The sequence below is a fragment of the Peromyscus californicus genome, unplaced genomic scaffold, assembly GCF_007827085.1.
Source record: "Peromyscus californicus insignis strain IS unplaced genomic scaffold, ASM782708v3 Scaffold_7__1_contigs__length_154581171, whole genome shotgun sequence".
Taxonomy (NCBI): domain Eukaryota; kingdom Metazoa; phylum Chordata; class Mammalia; order Rodentia; family Cricetidae; genus Peromyscus; species Peromyscus californicus.
In genome coordinates this window covers 153,110,005-153,123,731 of record NW_026294595.1, presented here as the reverse complement: position 1 = coordinate 153,123,731, position 13,727 = coordinate 153,110,005, and positions in this window count along the sequence as shown.

The following is a 13,727-nucleotide window of genomic DNA, read 5'->3' as shown; positions in this document are numbered from 1 at the left end:
CTCAGCTGTGTGACTGAGAGGTTGAGAGCCTTTGTAAGACTGTTTGCCTGTGTGCCATGGGGCCACTGTTACTCCCATACTCTCGGTACTGATAAGAATTGTCTACTGCTTGCCAGTCCTGGCCCTGTACCTACCCCTCATTCAGGCCTGTAACCAGTCAGCAGTCTGTGGCCAGGCCTCAGTTTTCCCACTGTGGCAGTGTGGCTGGTGAGAAGAGCCCCCACAGTGCCATGGGGAAGATCTGGCCCAATGAAACTTCATCAGGGGCCTGAGGCCACCGCTGTCATATGGAGTTATAACACACCCGGGAGTTATGATACCACAGAGCCTGTGCCCTTGCCTCTGTCTGTCTGACAGGCAGGACTTGCCTTAATTACTATAAAGCTGGGGTGAAGCCTAATCTGCCACCTGGGACCTGCCATAAAGCAAGTTCCCAGCCTGAGACCTACCACACATTAAGTACCCAGGAGCAGGTGTTCAGAATAATATCATGGTTGTTCTCTGGACACCCGGGGCATGGGGGACCCTGCTGCCAACAGCTTCTGGCTCTGGTTCACCTTATTTTCACCCCTACCAGATAGGATCCTCTTTCAATTCTAAGTGCCTCCTTCCACAAAGGCTTCCCTTGTGTCACCCCCAGCCTCCCTTTCCTAGCTGGTCCTCTGTTCTGTGTGGCCTTTGTGTACCACTGCACTCAGATGGTATCCCACCAGACATGACATCTTCAGACACCTGACTGTCATTCTAGACATATCCTGGAATGTGTGACTGGGAATCAGACTTGATGCCTGTAGACAGGTTGAACGTTTTAGGAGAGAATGCTTTCATTCTTTCCTTCTGTGAAACTGCAGCAGGTCTCTGCAGAACAGACTCCATGCCAGGTAATAGGAAGAGACTGAGCACTGAGATCAACAACTAGGACTCTGCCTACTGTCTCATGACCCAGCTGACTTCCTATTTTCATGAACAGAAGAGACAGCTAGAGCTAGACACATGTAGGCTCTAGAGTCCAATCCCATATATTTAAGAGGAAGTTGTGCTTGTTCATTTTGTAGCTCTTCTGAGATTGCTTTTTAACAAGGAGCTGTAGAGAAACTACTAGCCCTTGATCATATGTGTGCTCCTGCAGTCTGGGTTCCTGGGTGTCCAACAAGTCATCCCAATAAGTAGCTTCAAAGTGAATTCATACCTATTGGTAGCCGAGAGGCTCATTCAAGTCTGCTAGAGGAGTCCCTTTGGCCTGGAGCAGGTGTCTGGGGAGCACTTCACTCACTTGTTGTAGAAATTACTGGTGAGCTTTGCTCACATTTGTCTTCTCTGTGCGGTCTTCAGGCAGTTCCAGGGTGCCAGGACTGTGACTGGCTTTGTAGCATGGCTCCCTTTTTCCCAGATGGGGTTAGCATATAAAGTGGACAGTGATAGCTGCTGATGGGTCCACTAGCCATCTGGTCAACCCTTTCCTCATTTGTTGAGATCCCTGCTGCTCAAATCTCTTTTACAGGATGGATATGAGTGCTAGAATTCTTTTTTTTTTTCCAAGACAGGGTTTCTCTGTGTAGTTTTGGTGCCTGTCCTGGATCTCACTCTGTAGACCAGGCTGGCCTCGAACTCACAGAGATCCTCCTGCCTCTGCCTCCCAAGTGCTGTGATTAAAGTCGTGTGTCAGCACTGCCCAGTGAATGCTGTAATTCTTGATCCCAGGGGTGGAGGGTTTAGACTGGGCCCAGATGTTGTGTGATATTTTGTTTGTGTTTTGACAAATAGAGCTTGCCTGAAGTCAGAGGGCTGAGCTAGTCACTAGTTAACCATAGAGGTCTGTAGGTCTGTACAGAGAGGAGACAGGAAGTGATAAGGCGGGGCAGAGATAGGATCTTGGCCCTTTTGGTCAGAGGAACTGGAGAGGCAGGAAGTGACTGTGGCTGCTCCCCTGCCTCTCTGATCTTTCAAGTTTTTACCCTGATACCTGACTCCTTGGACGATGGGTTGGCATCTCCTTCTTACTCTCCTTTCTCCTTTCATTATCTCTCTTGGATTTTCCTGCCTGGCTCCATCCTGTCCTGCCATAAGCCAAAGCAGCTTTATTTATTAGCCAATGGCAGTAACACATATTCACAGCATACAGAAAGACATCCCATAGCAATGTATATATGGTATGTTCTAACAAAAATAACCTTAAGTTTGTATCAATATATAATACCTTATACAAGATTAATAGAAATGGGTTGAGTTAAGTTATAAGAGCCAGCAGCCAGCAAGAAGCCTGACCCATAGACCATTTCTACTCTTATTCAAGGTATACCTATACAACTCATTTAACAATGTAACGTAAATTTCTGCTCCTTGAAAATTATTATTACAAACTATTTAGGATAATAAAGAAATGAAGTCAGTAGTTAGTCACCTATTACAATCAAACTTGTAGTCATGTTAGGTATGTTTTCAAGGTCAAACAGAGATATAGTTTAGATAGACATGTGGTCTTCAAACACTTCAGAGACCTACAGACTATGGCATTTAAAATGTTTTAATAACATAAGGTTTTGCTTTTTTTTTTTTTTTTAACAATGAGATATATCTGTTCATGGTAGCACCAATCTACTTCAGAGAAGATGATGGGCATCAAAGAAACTCCATATGGAGTTTACTTTCTTTGTGGCAAAACTTAGCCACTGGGCAAGAAAGTGCCCTTGCCTCAACTGCTGACAGTATACTGTCCAAAATTGGACAAGCAGGACATAAAAGAAAATGACTGCCGAACCTTGCCAAGACAAGATGGGACAGTCCTTCAAAAATCTTGCTTCACAGAAAAGTCTGTCAGATATTCTAGGCCTGTAGGCTGAAGATGAATGCCACAACCTTACAGAGGAACCCTGGGTGACTGTCTAGGCAGCCAGCTGTTTCTGTAATTCCTTAGTTTTGGAGGTTGTTTGCTCTGCACTTCCTGTTTACTCAGGTAATATTATATCCTTTTCAGGTCTCTGATGGAGTTGAAGACTAGATAGTTTTATAGTTTTCCTTGTTAACAAATTCAGAAAAAAAACTCACAAAGAGGTGTAAAGTGTATAAAGTTGAGAGACACAGAATGATAGTTTGGGGTTGGTAACACAAGTTAGGATGGAAAGTGAATTAGGTACAATACTTTGGACTCAACAGGATAGGATTGATAGTGGAGTATTTTCTCTGAATTTGTCAAATGCTAATTGAGTATTAATGTAATTATTGCCTGTATATATTTGTATATAGTTATTGTAATTATTGTATATAGTTTTTCTATGTTAAAAGTTAAAGGACTTTCATTTAGACAAAAAAAGGGGAAATGTTGTGTGATATTTTGTTTGTGTTCTGACAAATAAAGCTTACTTGGAGTCAGAGGTTGGAGCTAGCCACTATTTAACCATAGAGGTCTGGAGGCCTATGCAGAGAGGAGACAGGAAATGATAAGGTGGGGCAGAGACAGGATCTCAGCCCTTTTGGTCAGAGGAACTGGAGAGGTAGAAAGCCACTGGCGGTTGCTCCTCTGCTTCTCTGATCTTTCAGGTTTTTACCCCATATCTGATTCCTATTTTTATTAATAAGATTAATTAGATTTACACCTCACCCAGATAAGAAATAAAGGCCCCAGAAAGGCTCTCCCTTGTTTAATGAATATACAAGCCTTATAGTTTATATGCCAGTCTTGTATAAATTTGACCAGTATGAACTATTCCCCAGACCACCTTTAGGTCTTAACTAAGTGTCATCTCTTTCTATTTACCCATTTATTTAACAAATTCTGGAGTCGGGGCTGGAGAGATGGCTCAGAGGTTAAGAGCACTGGCTGCTCTTCCAGAGGTCCTGAGTTCAATTCCCAGCAACCACGTGGTGGCTCACAACCACCTGTAATGAGATCTGGTCCCCTCTTCTGGCCTGCAGTCACATATGCTGTATACATAATAAATAAGTAAATCTTTAAAAAAAAAAAAAAAACAAATTCTGGAGTCAATCTGCCTGTGGATCCTATTCACATGTGTTCACCTAATGGCCACTGGCTGTCCTCTGGACCTCGCCTGAACATATTAACACTGAGAACAGCTATGCTGTCCTCTGCAGGCTGTGGAGCATTGGGGAAGTAAGGAGCCTAGAACTAAGCAGCCATCAGATAGGACCTGGACTTTCCAGTTCAGGCCCAGTCTTTTCCTACTGGGATTGCAGCCAGGTAGGAAACCCATGGCCTGATTAACACAGCTTATCTCCATCTCTGTTATCGTCCTGTTCGTGGTAAGTTGGTATGATTAAGAACCTATGTGATTATTTCTATTCTTCTCAAAGCTGTTTGTGGTCTTTGAAAGTCAAGGACTTCCCTGGACCTACAAAGGCGATCAGGCGAGGACCTGCCGCAGACAGGCTGCCAAGTCTTGCCTGTAGGGGGCACTGCCCACCAACTCTTTGGATGCAAACCTCCATTCCAGTTCTGAAATCTGCCAGCAGGACCCAAGGGAAGGTGCACTCCTGAGCCACTCAAGTGTTTTTATTTTATTTTATAATTTAATTTAATTTTACATATTAGCCACGGATTCCCTTGTTCTCCCCTCTCCCGCCCCCAACCATTCAAGTATTTTAATAGAACCCAACTCTTCAGAAGGGGCCTATGAAGAATTGCTCTGATACCCAGGAGGCAAGTGTTCTTTCTGGGGTTTGACTTGTTTTAGGGGATCAGATTCCAGGACCACTCTGGGACATACCACCCCATGGCAGGGTTGTTCTGAAGGTCAAGTGGGGGTGTAGTTGAGACTCAGCTGATGCTCACCATCATTGTTTTCTACTCTTGGGAAAGATGAGAGCTTCCTGTCTGTCTGCTCTCTTCATGTGTGCCAACAACTCCTCTGTCACAGCCCTTCATTATTATGAACCACACCTGGCTGGCAGAACCTTCCCTCTGATGCTGAGGAGTGACTTAGAGAGCCAAGCAGCTTTGTCCTGGCCCTCACCTGCCCAGCTGAGGGATGGGGAAGAGGGTCTTTGCTCACATGGCCAGTAGTGGCATCTGTCAATGAGTATTGTGTCACTAAACTTTGGCCTCTGGAAGATGGGGAAACTGAGGCACAGGAATGCTGGGTAAATGAGTGAGGGAGGCAGGTTTCACAATGTGCCCCGGAACACCAGCTGCTCCCTACTCGGGAAGTGGCCAGGCCAGAATTGTTCTCCATGTTTCCTGTCTGAATGACTCACCCTGCTGGGTTCCTATGGATGGGGAGGTGTAGGATAGCCAAAGGCAATGGGGAGCAGAATTGAGTTTGTGTCCTATGCTGGAGGGAGCATGCACAGGAAGATGTTCTGCCTGGGATGGAGCGAGTAGCTTGGGATTAGACCATAGCACAGTGTGCAGGCAGCTGCTCATGGTCTCAAGGGCCTTCCTTTTGGCCATTCAGGGTCTCTGGTTGTTGATCTTAGAATGTTTATTGACGTCAGCTTTGAATATTACTCATGACTCAGCCAAATGTCAGCAATAACTCTGCCCATGGGGCCACCTCCCCCTCCTATTTTTGTAACATTAAGGCTTTCTGTTGTCTGGTGCAGAGTGCCTTTATTCTCATCCCAGATCCCTGGGGCCCTGAGCAATTATGACTTCCACAGCACTAGAAGGCGGTGATGCAACTGTCACCCCCGCTGTGGGGGCTATGCCTATGTTACTAATCATTTCAATCTCAAGTAGATCCAGTGTGACCAAGAAGGGTTGAATGTATCTATAAAAGGATTAACATGGTCCCCATTAATCTAGCTTTCAGAGGGCAGTTCTGCTCTCTCTATGGACCGACAAAGATAACAACCAGTGTTCTCTTTGTAGAAGGAATTCTTTTCACAGACATGAGGAATCATTCTGAGATAGTTCAGTCAGTACAGTGCTTGCCATGCAAGTGTGAGGACCTGAGTTTGACTCTTAGGATCCACATTTTAAAAAAAGGGGGTGGGTGGGCATTGTGGCACAGGCCTTTAATCCCAGCACTCAGGACACAGAGGCAAGTGGATCCATGTGAGTTCAAGGCCAGCCTGGTCTACAAAGAGAGTTCTAGGACAGCCAAGGTTGTTACATAGAGAAACCCTGTCTCAAAATAAATAACTGAAAATAAACAAACAAATAAATAAGTTAATGGTGGTATGGATCAGTAATCCCAGGGCTGGAGAGGTTGAGACAGGCAAATTCCCAGGGCTTTGTGGTGGAGCCTCAGCTAAGGGGTGGACCTCCAGGCCACCTGTGAGAGACCCTGTTTCAAGAACAAGTTGGATGGTTTCTGAGGAATAATACCTCAGGTTGTCCTCTGGCCTTGACACTTTCTCTCTTATAAAGAGGTGTGTGGGGCTGGAGAGATGGCTCAGTGGTTAAGAGCACCGACTGCTCTTCCAGAGGTCCTGAGTTCAATTCCCAGCAACCACATGGTGACTCACAACCACTTGTAATGATATCTGGTGTCCTCTTCTGGCCTGCAGGGACACATGCAGGCAGAATACTGAATACATAATAAATAAATAAATCTTTTTAAAAAAAGAAAAAAAAAGAGGTGTGTGTGCACACACACATTCTTGTCAATCCAGCTTCTGGAGACTAGGTCTGTTCTTTCCCAGAACAAACACGGAGAGTGGCAGTTTTCTCTTTGCAGAAGGAGCCATTCTTTTTACAAGAAGAAGCACTCTGAAATAAAGTTTCTTCTGCCCCCAGAATCCTTGAGGCAGTCCTGGGACATCACAGCTTTGCTGTGAGTCCTATGCAAATCTGAGGATTAAGGGCCATAGGTTGACTTGGTGGATACAAACTGCACTCAAGTGAGGACGAATCGGAGATGAGGAAGCGTCAACCAGCCTTTCCATGTGGCATTGTGGCCAAAGGCCGACATTTCACATGGGAGAAAGGCATTATGAGTGTTCTGATGAAAGTAAAGTAACCATCAGTCCCCGAAGAATTCGAAGCCAGCTCTGATTTACTCTGCTTCTCTCCTTCCTGCTAAGGGTCTCCCTCTTCCCCTTGTACTGGCTACTTTTGTGTGTCAACTTGACACAAGTTAGAGTCATCAGAGAAAGGAACCTCAGTAGTTGAGGAAATACCTCCTTGAGATCCAGCTGTAAGACATTTTATCATTTAGTAATCAATGGGGGAGGGCCCAGCCATCCCTGGGCTGTTGGTCCTGGGTTACATAAGAAGGTGGCTGAGCAAGCCATGGGAAGCAGCAGTAAGCAGGTCCCCTCCATGGCCTCTGTTTCAGCTCCTGCCTCTGGGATCCTGTCCTGTTTGAGTTCCTGTCCTGACTTCCTTCAGTGATGAACAGTAATGCTGAAGCGTAAGCCAAATAACCCTTTCCTCCCCAACTTGCTTTTTTGTCATGGTGTTTCATCACAGCGATAGAAACTCTAACTGGGACACCACTGAAGCCCCTGGCCCCAGTTCAGCCCTCACTCTCAAAATTAAGAAATGAATTTGAAAGCCAGGTGGTGGTGGTGCACGCCTTTAATCCCAGAACTTGGGAGGCAGAGGCAGGCAAATCTCTGTGAGTTCAAGGCCAGCTTGGTTTACAGAGCAAATTCCAGGACAGTCAGGGATACAAAGAAAAACTCTGTCTTGAAAAACCAAAAACAACAACAAAAATATATGGATTTGAAGTATCTGAGACCTCTGAGAGAAGATCCACATAGAGAGACTAATCATGCATGTCTGTGCAAGGGTGCCAGATCCTCTGGAACTGGAGTTACAATAGTTATGAGCTGCCATGTGGATTCTAAGAATTGAACCTGGGACCTCTGGAAGAACAGCAGGTGCACTTAATTGCTGAGCCATCTCTCCAGCCCTGAGCCTGATCAATTGGATCAATTCCTTGGACCACAACTCTATTCCTGGTCCAAGTTGATGTCTATATCGAGTATTCTTTTCTCTGGTAGAGAGGAGAAGAACGAAAACCTGGTAGGGTGTAATGACAGCAGATGAAAAATTCTCCAACCCACAACCCACATGGGATGATAATGAGGCAGATCCCATTGAGGCTACATTCAGGATCTTTGAGACTCATTCAAGGGGGCAGGGCGGGGGGGCCGATCAGAGAATCAGTACCCTGGTCCCAGAATATGAATAGAGCCTTTGATGTACAACAAGGAAGGGAAGAAGGGCCTGTAGGTTTCCTAGAAAGGTTGAAGGATCAGATGAGAAAGCACCCTGGATTAGATGAAGAAGAGCCCTTAAGAGGGGTGCTAAAGTCATGTTTTGTAACTAACAGCTGGACAGACATAGTGAGAAAGAATCTTTTTGACTGAAGGCTGGAAGGACAGAAATTTAGGAGAGTTATTGAGAGAGGCCCAAAGGTCTATATAAAAATGGATGAAGAAAAACAAAAGCAAGAGGGCTGGAGGAATGGCTCAGTGGTTGGACATCCTGCTTGTCCAAAGGGCCTGAATTCAGTTCCCAGCACCCAGGTCAGGCAGCTCATGACTGCCTGTAACTCCAGCTCTAGGGGATCCGATGTCTCTGGCAAAGATAATGTTGACGACTCTAAACCAAGTGATGAGGGTAAACCAGGTCCAAGTCAGTAGAGGACTCCCAGTGGGGTCAATGCAGGAGAAAGATTCCAGAGAGAAAGGAGACGGCAAATGTTATAAAAGTGGAGGGAGCGACACTTAAAAAGGAAGAGCCTCATGAAAAGAGAAGAGGAAATAAAAATTATTTATCCACGTCTTTTGACAAGGATTCAGGGAATCAAGGGTTTCTTTTTAACGATTCACACTGGGAACCTTTGGTATATTTGAGGATGGGATCAGAGAGAAAAGAAATTGCTCTTCTGGGTCAACTTTGGGCCTCTCTATCCTAGTAAATGTCTTTTGTCATCTAAAACTGTAGGTACAGAGTTATCATGTAAAATAATTTAAATATTATTTAAAATGCTTTCCATGCAATATATTTTGGTCATATTCTTTCCCTTTTCTCAGCTCTTCTCAGATTTCTTTTCCCACCCAACTTCATGTTCTCTGTCTATAAAAAATGAAAACAAAACAAATAAAACACAACAAAGAAAATGCACACACACACACCAAAATGGAGTCTGTTTTGTGTTGGCCAACTACACCTGAGCATTAGGCCTGCCCTGGAGTGTTACTGATAGACCCAACATCACTTCCATGAAAAAAACTGATTTTCCCTCCCCAAGCAGCTATCAGTTGTAAAGCCGTGGGACTTTGTGCCCACTTCCCATTCTCTGGCTTGACTTTGTCCAGGTCTTGTGTGTGTGTGCTGTCCCAGTCTCTGTGAGTCCTGGAAAACACAGTTTCCTTGGAGTAGTCCACCACCCCCAAGACTGTTGCTGAAATGCTGGTGGTGCTGTTTGGGGAGGTTACAGAACCTGTATGAGGTGTGACCTTGCTGGAGGAGTCACATCATTGGAAGTGACCTTCCAGGTTGCCATCTCTGCTTCCTGTGTGTCGTTGGAAATGTGATTGCTCAGCTTCCTGTTCCAGATGCTTGCTGCCATGCCTCTACCACCACTATAGACTCTCCTTCTGGAACCATAAGCCCAAATAAACTCTTCCTCTGCAGGTTGCCTTGATAAAATACAACTATTTTATCATGGCAAGGAAAAGTCATCGATACAGCATCTGCAGAAAGACACTTGAAGTTGTCTACTGGCCTCCACACACAGGTGTACACACGCTCATCAAGCATGTGCACCTGAGAGCATTCCTCACACATGTGTACCCATGTGTACAAACACAGAGACTGAAAAAGTGTAGTATGGGAAGGAAAGGAGATATTGGATGGAAGCCTACTATAGTGGTGTTGTGCCCTTCCATGTATAATGTCATACATGGCTAGCCTGAGCCCTGGTTTTCTCACCACATGGAGTAGAATTTCTGGTGAAGCCAGTGTCTCCTGATGCTTCCTAAATAAAATAGTTTCTTCTCACTTTGAGCCAGTAATGTCTGTAGGTAGAGACTATGACTATTGGGGTGGGGAAGGCAGAGAGGAATGTAGGAAGATCTGTCCAATGGGGCTGACCCCCTTCCTTAGCCCACCTCCAAGGGATCACATCTGGTTGTCCTCAAGCACTGGGGTCTCCCCCAAGGCTGCCTAGATGTAGGATGCCTTTGTTCACAGGGAGATGAAGCCTTGGGTGGAAGTGGCTCTGGGATCCCAGAAGCTAGGGTAGAGACATGTTGCTGCTTCTTCAGGGTTGGGGGTGGAAGGAGCACAGGTGTTCTTCCTCAATGGCCCTAAAGGGCAGATCTTGACCCTTTGTTCTTATGGACGATGACAGTGATTATGCAGGCAGCTGTCTGCTGCTGGCTGGAGAGGCATCCATACCAAGTCCTCTGGTTTCTGAGGTGGTTAAACAACAAAACAGACCCAGCTTCCTTTGAGGAATGGAGAGCAACTCGGGGGGCGGTGCTGGGGCTGTGGAGTGTGTGGAATTGAGGCTGCAGTCAGGGGCCCCAGGGGGCTGCGGTGGACCATATCCCTGTGTCTTGGAAGCTGTTCCTTTGGCCCAGGTGTAAATCTGTCTTCTCCATAAGGGGGCCGTCACCCCAGCCAATGGTTCTCAGGGGGAAAGGAATCATTTATCAAGTAAGCTGAGGTGCTTCTAGGGAGAAGAAGGAGCCATGGGTCACCAAATAGTGCTAAACACCCCATGGAAGATGTGGACCTGAGTCTAACCTGTTTGGTGCCACACTGGCTCATAGGACAGAGATACTGTCTGGTGAAAATGGGATGTGGACTGCAAATACTGAGAGCCTAGGAGCTGTGAGCTGGTGGCAGGCTGGCCTGTAGCTGGGGCTCCCAAATTGACCCCTGCCAATACCAGATTTTTAGGAGCAGATATCCCTGGCTCAACTCTCTGGAGTGTCTATCTGAGATTCCCTTGCCCTTGACTATGCATGGGGATTGTGACTTCCAGCTCTGGAAGTTACAGTCCTGTTTGGTCACTGTGCACTACCCTCTCACCCTGTCTTGGTCCATCAGAGTGACCCATGTGGACCTGGAGCAGAGATACTCTGCCACCTGCTAGGATAAGTACTCCATTAATTTATCTTTCTAGGATCTGTGTGGTCAGGCTATGGTGGCCCCTACACAGCAAGCTGAGGAGGGATAGACAGACAAGCTTGAAGCCAGGGATGTAGGCTAGCGCTATCTCAGAGTGAGGGACCTCTTGTCCTTGATCCAGCTAGTTACAGCCAGCCTTATAAACCCTTCCCTCCCTCCTGGGCTGAGAGCCAGGGGCTCAGAGCTCTGCTCTCAGAACCACAGATCATCTGGGTCTCAGGGTGTAGAACATATACAGACTGAAATTTCTCTGGTCCTGCCCTGCCCCGAGGTCCAGACAAATCTCTTCCACTGCAATTCCACAGCTGCTTATAAAATAATTACTAAAAGGCTTATATTAATACAAACTGTATGGCCTATGGCTCAAGCTTCTTGTTAGTTAGCTCTTTCATCTTAAATTAACCCATTCCTATTACTCTATATGTTGCCGCGTGGTTGAGGTGTTACCAGTCTGCTGACATCTTGTTGCTCCATGGGCTGGCATCTCTCTCAACTCTACCCTTCTTCGTCTCGTCTTCAGTTTGAATGTACCACCTTATCCTGCCATGCCATAGGCCAATGCAGCTCTATTTATTATCCAATGGGAGCCACACATATTCACAGCATACAGAAAGACATCCCACAGCAGATATACATACATACATACATACACACATACACACATACATACATACATACATACATACATACATACATACATACGAACAATCCCCAGTCACCTGGGCTCCTGCAGGGAGGAGGGGCCCTGCTCACTTGTCCAACCCATGTGACACAGGCAGCTCTTCTGTCTGTTGGTAACTGGAGCAAAGATGTGTCTGATAAAGCTCAAACATGCCTGTTGGGTACTGCAACTGCCTAAGCTGTGGCCAAACTGATTCCAAGAGCCGCAGGGCTCTCATAGCTCCCAGCCACGTGGTGGTTAAAGAACAATACTTGCTGTGAGCTTTGAGAAAGGCACTGTCTTTATTTGGCTTGTCCAGGAACTCGAGGCTGGTCCCCTTGGTGGGCTTTTCTTTCCATGAAGTTTCTGGTCACTGAGGCTGGTGTTGCTTGGTTCTCTCAGGGTTCTGTAGTGAAGATGGGGAAGGGGGACTGGCTAGCTGGGTCCCTGAGAGCCCCCAGGAGTTTCTTTTGCTCTTGGCAGTGAGCTGGGATGTCCCAGGTCTCTCTGCTTGGTTGGTTGTACCTCACTGGCTGCCTTCTTAGGGTTTGGCCTTTTGCCAACTTTGGGATCTGGGGCAAGAGATCCTCTTATGCTCTCTAGATTCCCAAGCTTGTGGAGTGTGGGTGCAGGAGACTTGAGCCCCTTCCTTTTCTTCCCTGAGTGTATGCTTTCCCTCTTTGGTTGAGGGAAATTACAAGTATTTATCATGTTTTCCTTCAAAGCTTGACACATTGCAATTGCTTATGAAATCTCAACAGACAGCTGACATATCCTCTGTTCCCTGAGGCTGAGCAGACTGGGGGTGAGGGGAGGCTGGCAAATACAGATCTCCTTCACTGCCTCTTATAAGAGCATTGTCAGGCAGAGCCAGCAGCAAGTGTGAGCGCGGGGCCAGCCTGGGCCCCAGAAGAGAGAGTAGACCACCCTGGAAGCCAGCCACTGGCTCCTGCCTCCTGCCTCAGTGCACTCACGGTAGGTACCAAGGCTGCTGCCCACTGCTTCCCCATTCTTATCCTGCAGACCATCAAACCTGTTCCCACCTGTATGCCAGTGGCTTTCTAGGCAGCAGACACCAGACACTCTCTCTGTGGAGACCACATGTGGAGTAATGAAGCCTCAAGGAAACTTTGGACAGAGTTCTTGTGAACTCTGACTAGGAACAGAAGCCCACATCCAGTCCTAACATCTCCCATTTCCAGTCCTCTGTTGATCACTGAGCAGAAACTCTCCAGAGATGGAGGGTCAGGAACAAAGTTCGATTCCGGATGCCTGGGTTCCCAGCTCAGCCATAGCTAAAGGTCTTTGATGTGGGTTCAAGAGGACACTGAAATGGATTGTTGGGGGCAAGGAGTTTATTAGAAGAGTTATTAACATCATGGACAGACAGACAGACACCAGCAAGGAAGAGGTTCTGAGGAGTTCAGGCCTCAGCACCAGAGAGAGGCGGCATAGTGTGGGCTCTGAAAAGAGGAAATCTGGGCTTTTGTGGCATAAGTGGGGTCTCTTTTTATATCTTTTTGATGATGAGGGGGTTTACAGCACAGACCTGTAGCCAGGCTCTCTGATTCTCAGGTAGGAATCAGGGAAGAGGGTGAGGAGCTGGATGTGTGGCCACAAATATCCTCTTTGATGTAAACTCACTTCTCTCTGTGAGAAACCCTGATGTCTGTTAGAGATGCAGATAAGGTCTCAGCAGGGAGCCTATGAGAGGGGAAGAACTTCAGTTTATGTGTGTGGGTACCTGCAGAGGCCAGAAGAGGATGTTGGATCCTCTGGAGCTGCAATCACAGGTAGGGAAATCTCTGAGATACAAGCAGTTTTGACATCACCTATTGTAGATACAACACCCCTGGGCTAATGTTGACTTCAGCCACTTCCACTGCTCCCAGAGCCCTCAGAGACAAGCAGTGGCTCATCAGTATTGAAGATTCAGACCCTAAAATCTCAAAGTCAGACCTTCAACACCCAAGTAAAGCAGGTCTCAGCAGAAGACAGCATCATGTTGGTGGGCAT